We start from the raw sequence: 14,076 nt of genomic DNA, 5'->3' as shown, positions 1-14,076 counted from the left end.
ATATATATATATATATATACAGTATATATATTACTGTTTACCTTTGCACCTGGACATGTGACATTGGTATGTGAGTGATTGTAAAAAGCTGCTCTGGTGGTTTGCCATAAGCCCAGCAAACCCAGACTCAAATGAAAAGTGTGAGTACTTCTGCCTTCAGCCTGCAGACGTGTGATACTCTGCTTGGATGTCAGTGACATCTTTGCCAAGAATAAAATACAAGGAAGACATTTCATGCCTTAAGTATTTAATTTGTCTCTCACCAACTCAACAAACTATCATTTCTACATTTCTTCATAACAATATAATCCAGCATTCAACACATTTCTTTGCCAGATTGTCTTTGTTACCATAGTGTGTATTTCTCTCCTGTGTTTTTTACACTAGTGTTTGCTTGTTAATCCTTTTGACTGTCTGGTTATTAACTGTCTGGTTATTGACTGTCTGGTTATTGACTGTCTGGTTATTGACTATTGACTGTCTGGTTATTGACTGTCTGGTTATTGACTATTGACTGTCTGGTTATTGACTGTCTGGTTTTTGACTGTCTGGTTATTGACTGTCTGGTTATTGACTGTCTGGTTATTAACTGTCTGGTTATTAACTGTCTGGTTATTGACTGTCTGGTTATTGACTGTCTGGTTATTAACTGTCTGGTTATTGACTGTCTGGTTATTGACTGTCTGGTTATTGACTGTCTGGTTATTAACTGTCTGGTTATTGACTGTCTGGTTATAAACTGTCTGGTTATTGACTGTCTGGTTATTGACTGTCTGGTTATAAACTGTCTGGTTATTGACTATTGACTGTCTGGTTATTGACTGTCTGGTTATTGACTGTCTGGTTATTGACTGTCTGGTTATTGACTATTGACTGTCTGGTTATTGACTATTGACTGTCTGGTTATTGACTGTCTGGTTATTGAATATTGACTGTCTGGTTATTGACTGTCTGGTTATTGACTATTGACTGTCTGGTTATTGACTGTCTGGTTATTGACTATTGACTGTCTGGTTATTGACTATCTGGTTATTGACTATTGACTGTCTGGTTATTGACTGTCTGGTTATTGACTATCTGGTTATTGACTATTGACTGTCTGTTATTGACTGTCTGGTTATTGACTGTCTGGTTATTGACTATTGACTGTCTGGTTATTGACTGTCTGGTTATTGACTGTCTGGTTATTGACTATTGACTGTCTGGTTATTGACTGTCTGGTTATTGACTATTGACTGTCTGGTTATTGACTGTCTGGTTTTTGACTGTCTGGTTATTGACTGTCTGGTTATTGACTGTCTGGTTATTAACTGTCTGGTTATTAACTGTCTGGTTATTGACTGTCTGGTTATTGACTGTCTGGTTATTAACTGTCTGGTTATTGACTGTCTGGTTATTGACTGTCTGGTTATTGACTGTCTGGTTATTAACTGTCTGGTTATTGACTGTCTGGTTATAAACTGTCTGGTTATTGACTGTCTGGTTATTGACTGTCTGGTTATAAACTGTCTGGTTATTGACTATTGACTGTCTGGTTATTGACTGTCTGGTTATTGACTGTCTGGTTATTGACTGTCTGGTTATTGACTATTGACTGTCTGGTTATTGACTATTGACTGTCTGGTTATTGACTGTCTGGTTATTGACTATTGACTGTCTGGTTATTGACTGTCTGGTTATTGACTATTGACTGTCTGGTTATTGACTGTCTGGTTATTGACTATTGACTGTCTGGTTATTGACTATCTGGTTATTGACTATTGACTGTCTGGTTATTGACTGTCTGGTTATTGACTATTGACTGTCTGGTTATTGACTATCTGGTTATTGACTATTGACTGTCTGGTTATTGACTGTCTGGTTATTGACTGTCTGGTTATTGACTATTGACTGTCTGTTATTGACTGTCTGGTTATTGACTGTCTGGTTATTGACTATTGACTGTCTGGTTATTGACTGTCTGGTTATTGACTGTCTGGTTATTGACTGTCTGGTTATTGACTGTCTGGTTATTGACTATTGACTGTCTGGTTATTGACTATTGACTGTCTGGTTATTGACTATTGACTGTCTGGTTATTGACTGTCTGGTTATTGACTGTCTGGTTATTGACTGTCTGGTTATTGACTGTCTGGTTATTGACTATTGACTGTCTGGTTATTGACTATTGACTGTCTGGTTATTGACTGTCTGGTTATTGACTGTCTGGTTATTGACTGTCTAGTTATTAACTGTCTGGTTATTGACTGTCTGGTTATTAACTGTCTGGTTATTGACTGTCTGGTTATTGACTGTCTGGTTATTGACTGTCTGGTTATTGACTGTCTGGTTATTAACTGTCTGGTTATTGACTGTCTGGTTATTGACTGTCTGGTTATTGACTGTCTGGTTATTAACTGTCTGGTTATTGACTGTCTGGTTATAAACTGTCTGGTTATTGACTGTCTGGTTATTGACTGTCTGGTTATAAACTGTCTGGTTATTGACTATTGACTGTCTGGTTATTGACTGTCTGGTTATTGACTGTCTGGTTATTGACTGTCTGGTTATTGACTGTCTGGTTATTGACTATTGACTGTCTGGTTATTGACTGTCTGGTTATTGACTGTCTGGTTATTGACTATTGACTGTCTAGTTATTGACTGTCTGGTTATTGACTATTGACTGTCTGGTTATTGACTATTGACTGTCTGGTTATTGACTGTCTGGTTATTGACTATTGACTGTCTGGTTATTGACTGTCTGGTTATTGACTATTGACTGTCTGGTTATTGACTATTGACTGTCTGTTATTGACTGTCTGGTTATTGACTGTCTGGTTATTGACTGTCTGGTTATTGACTGTCTGGTTATTGAATATTGACTGTCTGGTTATTGACTGTCTGGTTATTGACTATTGACTGTCTGGTTATTGACAATCTGGTTATTGACTATTGACTGTCTGGTTATTGACTGTCTGGTTATTGACTATTGACTGTCTGGTTATTGACTGTCTGGTTATTGACTGTCTGGTTATTGACTGTCTGGTTATTGACTGTCTGGTTATTGACTATTGACTGTCTGGTTATTGACTGTCTGGTTATTGACTATTGACTGTCTGGTTATTGACTGTCTGGTTATTGACTATTGACTGTCTGGTTATTGACTGTCTGGTTATTGACTATTGACTGTCTGGTTATTGACTGTCTGGTTATTGACTATTGACTGTCTGGTTATTGACTGTCTGGTTATTGACTATTGACTGTCTGGTTATTGACTGTCTGGTTATTGACTATTGACTGCCTGGTTATTGACTATCTGGTTATTGACTGTCTGGTTATTAACTGTCTGGTTATTGACTGTCTGGTTATTGACTATTGACTGTCTGGTTATTGACTGTCTGGTTATTGACTATTGACTGTCTGGTTATTGACTGTCTGGTTTTTGACTGTCTGGTTATTGACTGTCTGGTTATTGACTGTCTGGTTATTGACTATTGACTGTCTGGTTATTGACTGTCTGGTTATTGACTATTGACTGTCTGGTTATTGACTGTCTGGTTATTGACTGTCTGGTTATTGACTGTCTGGTTTTTGACTGTCTGGTTATTGACTGTCTGGTTATTAACTGTCTGGTTATTGACTGTCTGGTTATTAACTGTCTGGTTATTAACTGTCTGGTTATTGACTGTCTGGTTATTGACTGTCTGGTTATTGACTGTCTGGTTATTGACTGTCTGGTTATTAACTGTCTGGTTATTGACTGTCTGGTTATTGACTGTCTGGTTATTGACTGTCTGGTTATTAACTGTCTGGTTATTGACTGTCTGGTTATAAACTGTCTGGTTATTGACTGTCTGGTTATAAACTGTCTGGTTATTGACTATTGACTGTCTGGTTATTGACTGTCTGGTTATTGACTGTCTGGTTATTGACTGTCTGGTTATTGACTATTGACTGTCTGGTTATTGACTGTCTGGTTATTGACTGTCTGGTTATTGACTATTGACTGTCTGGTTATTGACTATCTGGTTATTGACTGTCTGGTTATTGACTATTGACTGTCTGGTTATTGACTATCTGGTTATTGACTGTCTGGTTATTGACTGTCTGGTTATTGACTGTCTGGTTATTGACTATTGACTGTCTGGTTATTGACTATTGACTGTCTGGTTATTGACTATCTGGTTATTGACTGTCTGGTAATTGACTGTCTGGTTATTGACTGTCTGGTTATTGACTATTGACTGTCTGGTTATTGACTATTGACTGTCTGGTTATTGACTATCTGGTTATTGACTGTCTGGTTATTGACTGTCTGGTTATTGACTATTGACTGTCTGGTTATTGACTGTCTGGTTATTGACTATTGACTGTCTGGTTATTGACTTTTGACTGTCTGGTTATTGACTATCTGGTTATTGACTGTCTGGTTATTGACTATTGACTGTCTGGTTATTGACTGTCTGGTTATTGACTGTCTGGTTATTGACTGTCTGGTTATTGACTGTCTGGTTATTGACTATTGACTGTCTGGTTATTGACTGTCTGGTTATTGACTATTGACTGTCTGGTTATTGACTATCTGGTTATTGACTGTCTGGTTATTGACTATTAACTGTCTGGTTATTGACTGTCTGGTTATTGACTATTGACTGTCTGGTTATTGACTATTGACTGTCTGGTTATTGACTGTCTGGTTATTGACTATTGACTGTCTGGCTATTGACTGTCTGGTTATTGACTATTGACTGTCTGGTTATTGACTGTCTGGTTATTGACTATTGACTGTCTGGTTATTGACTGTCTGGTTATTGACTGTCTGGTTATTGACTGTCTGGTTATTAACTGTCTGGTTATTGACTGTCTGGTTATTGACTGTCTGGTTATAAACTGTCTGGTTATTGACTGTATGGTTATTGACTGTCTGGTTATAAACTGTCTGGTTATTGACTATTGACTGTCTGGTTATTGACTGTCTGGTTATTGACTGTCTGGTTATTGACTGTCTGGTTATTGACTATTGACTGTCTGGTTATTGACTGTCTGGTTATTGACTGTCTGGTTATTGACTATTGACTGTCTGGTTATTGACTGTCTGGTTATTGACTGTCTGGTTATTGACTATTGACTGTCTGGTTATTGACTATTGACTGGATGGTTATTGACTATTGACTGTCTGGTTATTGACTGTCTGGTTATTGACTGTCTGGTTATTGACTATTGACTGTCTGGTTATTGACTATCTGGTTATTGACTGTCTGGTTATTGACTGTCTGGTTATTGACTATTGACTGTCTGGTTATTGACTGTCTGGTTATTGACGATTGACTGTCTGGTTATTGACTATCTGGTTATTGACTGTCTGGTTATTGACTATTGACTGTCTGGTTATTGACTGTCTGGTTATTGACTATTGACTGTCTGGTTATTGACTATCTGGTTATTGACTGTCTGGTTATTGACTGTCTGGTTATTGACTATTGACTGTCTGGTTATTGACTGTCTGGTTATTGACTATTGACTGTCTGGTTATTGACTATTAACTGTCTGGTTATTGACTGTCTGGTTATTGACTATTGACTGTCTGGTTATTGACTATTGACTGTCTGGTTATTGACTGTCTGGTTATTGACTATTGACTGTCTGGTTATTGACTGTCTGGTTATTGACTATTGACTGTCTGGTTATTGACTATTGACTGTCTGGTTATTGACTATTGACTGTCTGGTTATTGACTGTCTGGTTATTGACTATTGACTGTCTGGTTATTGACTGTCTGGTTATTGACTGTCTGGTTATTGACTATTGACTGTCTGGTTATTGACTATCTGGTTATTGACTGTCTGGTTATTGACTGTCTGGTTATTGACTATTGACTGTCTGGTTATTGACTGTCTGGTTATTGACTATTGACTGTCTGGTTATTGACTATTAACTGTCTGGTTATTGACTGTCTGGTTATTGACTATTGACTGTCTGGTTATTGACTATTGACTGTCTGGTTATTGACTGTCTGGTTATTGACTATTGACTGTCTGGTTATTGACTGTCTGGTTATTGACTATTGACTGTCTGGTTATTGACTATTGACTGTCTGGTTATTGACTGTCTGGTTATTGACTATTGACTGTCTGGTTATTGACTATCTGGTTATTGACTATTGACTGTCTGGTTATTGACTGTCTGGTTATTGACTGTCTGGTTATTGACTGTCTGGTTATTGACTATTGACTGTCTGGTTATTGACTGTCTGGTTATTGACTGTCTGGTTATTGACTATTGACTGTCTGGTTATTGACTGTCTGGTTATTGACTGTCTGGTTATTGACTGTCTGGTTATTGACTGTCTGGTTATTGACTATTGACTGTCTGGTTATTGACTATCTGGTTATTGACTATTGACTGTCTGGTTATTGACTGTCTGGTTATTGACTATTGACTGTCTGGCTATTGACTGTCTGGTTATTGACTATTGACTGTCTGGTTATTGACTGTCTGGTTATTGACTATTGACTGTCTGGTTATTGACTGTCTGGTTATTGACTGTCTGGTTATTGACTGTCTGGTTATTAACTGTCTGGTTATTGACTGTCTGGTTATTGACTGTCTGGTTATTAACTGTCTGGTTATTGACTGTATGGTTATTGACTGTCTGGTTATAAACTGTCTGGTTATTGACTATTGACTGTCTGGTTATTGACTGTCTGGTTATTGACTGTCTGGTTATTGACTGTCTGGTTATTGACTATTGACTGTCTGGTTATTGACTGTCTGGTTATTGACTGTCTGGTTATTGACTATTGACTGTCTGGTTATTGACTGTCTGGTTATTGACTGTCTGGTTATTGACTATTGACTGTCTGGTTATTGACTATTGACTGGATGGTTATTGACTATTGACTGTCTGGTTATTGACTGTCTGGTTATTGACTGTCTGGTTATTGACTATTGACTGTCTGGTTATTGACTATCTGGTTATTGACTGTCTGGTTATTGACTGTCTGGTTATTGACTATTGACTGTCTGGTTATTGACTGCCTGGTTATTGACGATTGACTGTCTGGTTATTGACTATCTGGTTATTGACTGTCTGGTTATTGACTATTGACTGTCTGGTTATTGACTGTCTGGTTATTGACTATTGACTGTCTGGTTATTGACTATCTGGTTATTGACTGTCTGGTTATTGACTGTCTGGTTATTGACTATTGACTGTCTGGTTATTGACTGTCTGGTTATTGACTATTGACTGTCTGGTTATTCACTATTAACTGTCTGGTTATTGACTGTCTGGTTATTGACTATTGACTGTCTGGTTATTGACTATTGACTGTCTGGTTATTGACTGTCTGGTTATTGACTATTGACTGTCTGGTTATTGACTGTCTGGTTATTGACTATTGACTGTCTGGTTATTGACTATTGACTGTCTGGTTATTGACTATTGACTGTCTGGTTATTGACTGTCTGGTTATTGACTATTGACTGTCTGGTTATTGACTGTCTGGTTATTGACTGTCTGGTTATTGACTATTGACTGTCTGGTTATTGACTATCTGGTTATTGACTGTCTGGTTATTGACTGTCTGGTTATTGACTATTGACTGTCTGGTTATTGACTGTCTGGTTATTGACTATTGACTGTCTGGTTATTGACTATTAACTGTCTGGTTATTGACTGTCTGGTTATTGACTATTGACTGTCTGGTTATTGACTATTGACTGTCTGGTTATTGACTGTCTGGTTATTGACTGTCTGGTTATTGACTGTCTGGTTATTGACTATTGACTGTCTGGTTATTGACTATCTGGTTATTGACTATTGACTGTCTGGTTATTGACTGTCTGGTTATTGACTGTCTGGTTATTGACTGTCTGGTTATTGACTATTGACTGTCTGGTTATTGACTGTCTGGTTATTGACTATTGACTGTCTGGTTATTGACTGTCTGGTTATTGACTGTCTGGTTATTGACTTTTGACTGTCTGGTTATTGACTGTCTGGTTATTGACTATTGACTGTCTGGTTATTGACTGTCTGGTGATTGACTATTGACTGTCTGGTTATTGACTGTCTGGTTATTGACTATTGACTGTCTGGTTATTGACTGTCTGGTTATTGACTATTGACTGTCTGGTTATTGACTGTCTGGTTATTGACTATTGACTGTCTGGTTATTGACTATCTGGTTATTGACTGTCTGGTTATTGACTGTCTGGTTATTGACTATTGACTGTCTGGTTATTGACTGTCTGGTTATTGACTATTGACTGTCTGGGTATTGACTGTCTGGTTATTGACTATTGACTGTCTGTGACTGTCTGGTTATTGACTATTGACTGTCTGGTTATTGACTGTCTGGTTATTGACTATTGACTGTCTGGTTATTGACTGTCTGGTTATTGACTATTGACTGTCTGGTTATTGACTGTCTGGTTATTGACTGTCTGGTTATTGACTATTGACTGTCTGGTTATTGACTGTCTGGTTATTGACTGTCTGGTTATTGACTATTGACTGTCTGGTTATTGACTGTCTGGTTATTGACTGTCTGGTTATTGACTATTGACTGTCTGGTTATTGACTATTGACTGGATGGTTATTGACTATTGACTGTCTGGTTATTGACTGTCTGGTTATTGACTGTCTGGTTATTGACTATTGACTGTCTGGTTATTGACTATCTGGTTATTGACTGTCTGGTTATTGACTGTCTGGTTATTGACTATTGACTGTCTGGTTATTGACTGTCTGGTTATTGACGATTGACTGTCTGGTTATTGACTATCTGGTTATTGACTGTCTGGTTATTGACTATTGACTGTCTGGTTATTGACTGTCTGGTTATTGACTATTGACTGTCTGGTTATTGACTATCTGGTTATTGACTGTCTGGTTATTGACTGTCTGGTTATTGACTATTGACTGTCTGGTTATTGACTGTCTGGTTATTGACTATTGACTGTCTGGTTATTGACTATTAACTGTCTGGTTATTGACTGTCTGGTTATTGACTATTGACTGTCTGGTTATTGACTATTGACTGTCTGGTTATTGACTGTCTGGTTATTGACTATTGACTGTCTGGTTATTGACTGTCTGGTTATTGACTATTGACTGTCTGGTTATTGACTATTGACTGTCTGGTTATTGACTATTGACTGTCTGGTTATTGACTGTCTGGTTATTGACTATTGACTGTCTGGTTATTGACTGTCTGGTTATTGACTGTCTGGTTATTGACTATTGACTGTCTGGTTATTGACTATCTGGTTATTGACTGTCTGGTTATTGACTGTCTGGTTATTGACTATTGACTGTCTGGTTATTGACTGTCTGGTTATTGACTATTGACTGTCTGGTTATTGACTATTAACTGTCTGGTTATTGACTGTCTGGTTATTGACTATTGACTGTCTGGTTATTGACTATTGACTGTCTGGTTATTGACTGTCTGGTTATTGACTATTGACTGTCTGGTTATTGACTGTCTGGTTATTGACTATTGACTGTCTGGTTATTGACTATTGACTGTCTGGTTATTGACTATTGACTGTCTGGTTATTGACTGTCTGGTTATTGACTATTGACTGTCTGGTTATTGACTATCTGGTTATTGACTATTGACTGTCTGGTTATTGACTGTCTGGTTATTGACTGTCTGGTTATTGACTGTCTGGTTATTGACTATTGACTGTCTGGTTATTGACTGTCTGGTTATTGACTGTCTGGTTATTGACTATTGACTGTCTGGTTATTGACTGTCTGGTTATTGACTGTCTGGTTATTGACTGTCTGGTTATTGACTGTCTGGTTATTGACTATTGACTGTCTGGTTATTGACTATCTGGTTATTGACTATTGACTGTCTGGTTATTGACTGTCTGGTTATTGACTGTCTGGTTATTGACTGTCTGGTTATTGACTATTGACTGTCTGGTTATTGACTGTCTGGTTATTGACTATTGACTGTCTGGTTATTGACTGTCTGGTTATTGACTGTCTGGTTATTGACTTTTGACTGTCTGGTTATTGACTGTCTGGTTATTGACTATTGACTGTCTGGTTATTGACTGTCTGGTGATTGACTATTGACTGTCTGGTTATTGACTGTCTGGTTATTGACTATTGACTGTCTGGTTATTGACTGTCTGGTTATTGACTATTGACTGTCTGGTTATTGACTATTGACTGTCTGGTTATTGACTGTCTGGTTATTGACTATTGACTGTCTGGTTATTGACTATCTGGTTATTGACTGTCTGGTTATTGACTGTCTGGTTATTGACTATTGACTGTCTGGTTATTGACTGTCTGGTTATTGACTATTGACTGTCTGGGTATTGACTGTCTGGTTATTGACTATTGACTGTCTGTGACTGTCTGGTTATTGACTATTGACTGTCTGGTTATTGACTGTCTGGTTATTGACTATTGACTGTCTGGTTATTGACTGTCTGGTTATTGACTATTGACTGTCTGGTTATTGACTGTCTGGTTATTGACTATTGACTGTCTGGTTATTGACTGTCTGGTTATTGACTATTGACTGTCTGGTTATTGACTGTCTGGTTATTGACTATTGACTGTCTGGTTATTGACTATTGACTGTCTGGTTATTGACTGTCTGGTTATTGACTATTGACTGTCTGGTTATTGACTATTGACTGTCTGGTTATTGACTATTGACTGTCTGGTTATTGACTGTCTGGTTATTGACTATTGACTGTCTGGTTATTGACTATTGACTGTCTGGTTATTGACTATTGACTGTCTGGTTATTGACTATTGACTGTCTGGTTATTGACTGTCTGGTTATTGACTATTGACTGTCTGGTTATTGACTGTCTGGTTTTTGACTGTCTGGTTATTGACTGCCTGGTTTTTGACTGTCTGGTTATTGACTGTCTGGTTTTTTACTGTCTGGTTATTGACTGTCTGGTTTTTGACTGTCTGGTTATTGACTGTCTGGTTTTTGACTGTCTGGTTATTGACTGCCTGGTTTTTGACTGTCTGGTTTTTTACTGTCTGGTTATTGACTGTCTGGTTTTTGACTGTCTGGTTATTGACTGTCTGGTTTTTGACTGTCTGGTTATTGACTGCCTGGTTTTTGACTGTCTGGTTATTGACGGTCTGGTTTTTGACTGTCTGGTTTTTGGCTGTCTGGTTATTGACTATTGACTGTCTGGTTATTGACTATCTGGTTATTGACTGTCTGGTTATTGACTATTGACTGTCTGGTTATTGACGGTCTGGTTTTTGACTGTCTGGTTTTTGACTGTCTGGTTATTGACTATTGACTGTCTGGTTATTGACTATCTGGTTATTGACTGTCTGGTTATTGACTATTGACAGTCTGGTTATTGACTGTCTGGTTATTGACTATTGACTGTCTGGTTATAAACTGTTTGATTATTAACTATTGACTGTCTGGTTATTGACTGTCTGGTTATTGACTGTCTGGTTATTGACTATCTAGTTATTGACTGTCTGGTTATTGACTGTCTGGTTATTGACTGTCTGGTTATTGACTATCTGGTTATTGACTGTCTGGTTATTGACTGTCTGGTTATTGACTATTGACTGTCTGGTTATTGACTGTCTGGTTATTGACTATTGACTGTCTGGTTATTGACTATCTAGTTATTGACTGTCTGGTTATTGACTGTCTGGTTATTGACTATTGACTGTCTGGTTATTGACTGTCTGGTTATTGACTATTGACTGTCTGGTTATTGACTATTGACTGTCCGGTTATTGACTGTCTGGTTTTTGACTGTCTGGTTATTGACTGTCTGGTTATTGACTATTGACTGTCTGGTTATTGACTGTCTGGTTATTGACTATTGACTGTCTGGTTATTGACTATTGACTGTCTGGTTATTGACTGTCTGGTTTTTGACTGTCTGGTTATTGACTGTCTGGTCATTGACTGCCTGGTTATTGACTGTCTGGTTATTGACTGTCTGGTTATTGACTATTGACTGTCTAGTTATTGACTGTCTGGTTATTGACTGTCTGGTTATTGACTGTCTGGTTATTAACTGGCTGGTTATTGACTATTGACTGTCTAGTTATTGACTGTCTGGTTATTGACTGCCTGGTTATTGACTGTCTGGTTATTGACTGTCTGGTTTTTGAGTGTCTGGTTATTGACTGTCTGGTTATTGACTGCCTGGTTATTGACTGTCTGGTTTTTGACTGCCTGGTTTTTGACTGTCTGGTTATTGACTGTCTGGTTATTGACTGTCTGGTTATTGACTATTGACTGTCTGGTTATTGACTATCTGGTTATTGACTGTCTGGTTATTGACTGTCTGGTTATTGACTATTGACTGTCTGGTTATTGACTGTCTGGATATTGACTATCTGGTTATTGACTGTCTGGTTATTGACTATTGACTGTCTGGTTATTGACTATTGACTGTCTGGTTATTGACTGTCTGGTTATTGACTATTGACTGTCTGGTTATTGACTGTCTGGATATTGACTGTCTGGTTATTGACTGTCTGGTTATTGACTGTCTGGTTATTGACTATTGACTGTCTGGTTATCGACCGTCTGGTTATTGACTATTGACTGTCTGGTTATTGACTATTGACTGTCTGGTTATTGACTATTGACTGTCTGGTTATTGACTGTCTGGTTATTGACTATTGACTGTCTGGTTATAAACTGTCTGGTTATTGACTATTGACTGTCTGTTATTGACTGTCTGGTTATTGACTATTGACTGTCTGGTTATTGACTATCTGGTTATTGACTATTGACTGTCTGGTTATTGACTGTCTGGTTATTGACTGTCTGGTTATTGACTATTGACTGTCTGGTTATTGACTGTCTGGTTATTGACTGTCTGGTTATTGACTATTGACTGTCTGGTTATTGACTGTCTGGTTATTGACTATTGACTGTCTGGTTATTGACTGTCTGGTTATTGACTATTGACTGTCTGGTTATTGACTGTCTGGTTATTGACTATTGACTGTCTGGTTATTGACTGTCTGGTTATTGACTATTGACTGTCTGGTTATTGACTATCTGGTTATTGACTGTCTGGTTATTGACTGTCTGGTTATTGACTATTGACTGTCTGGTTATTGACTATTGACTGTCTGGTTATTGACTGTCTGGTTATTGACTATTGACTGTCTGGTTATTGACTATTGACTGTCTGGTTATTGACTGTCTGGTTATTGACTATTGACTGTCTGTGACTGTCTGGTTATTGACTATTGACTGTCTGGTTATTGACTATTGACTGTCTGGTTATTGACTTTCTGGTTATTGACTATTGACTGTCTGGTTATTGACTGTCTGGTTATTGACTATTGACTGTCTGGTTATTGACTGTCTGGTTATTGACTAAAGACTGTCTGGTTATTGACTATTGACTGTCTGGTTATTGACTGTCTGGTTATTGACTATTGACTGTCTGGTTATTGACTATTGACTGTCTGTTATTGACTATTGACTGTCTGGTTATTGACTGTCTGGTTATTGACTATTGACTGTCTGGTTATTGACTCTCTGGTTATTGACTATTGACTGTCTGGTTATTGACTGTCTGGTTATTGACTATTGACTGTCTGGTTATTGACTGTCTGGTTATTGACTATTGACTGTCTGGTTATTGACTGTCTGGTTATTGACTATTGACTGTCTGGTTATTGACTGTCTGGTTATTGACTATTGACTGTCTGGTTATTGACTATTGACTGTCTGGTTATTGACTGTATGGTTATTGACTATTGACTGTCTGGTTATTGACTGTCTGGTTATTGACTATTGACTGTCTGGTTATTGACTGTCTGGTTATTGACTATTGACTGTCTGGTTATTGACTATTGACTGTCCGGTTATTGACTGTCTGGTTTTTGACTGTCTGGTTATTGACTGTCTGGTTTTTTACTGTCTGGTTATTGACTATTGACTGTCTGGTTATTGACTGTCTGGTTATTGACTATTGACTGTCTGGTTATTGACTGTCTGGTTATTGACTGTCTGGTCATTGACTGCCTGGTTATTGACTGTCTGGTTATTGACTATTGACTGTCTAGTTATTGACTGTCTGGTTATTGACTGTCTGGTTA

This window comes from Solea solea, chromosome 21, assembly GCF_958295425.1.
Source record: "Solea solea chromosome 21, fSolSol10.1, whole genome shotgun sequence".
In the NCBI taxonomy this organism is placed as follows: Eukaryota; Metazoa; Chordata; class Actinopteri; order Pleuronectiformes; family Soleidae; genus Solea; species Solea solea.
This window is presented reverse-complemented; position numbering follows the sequence as displayed.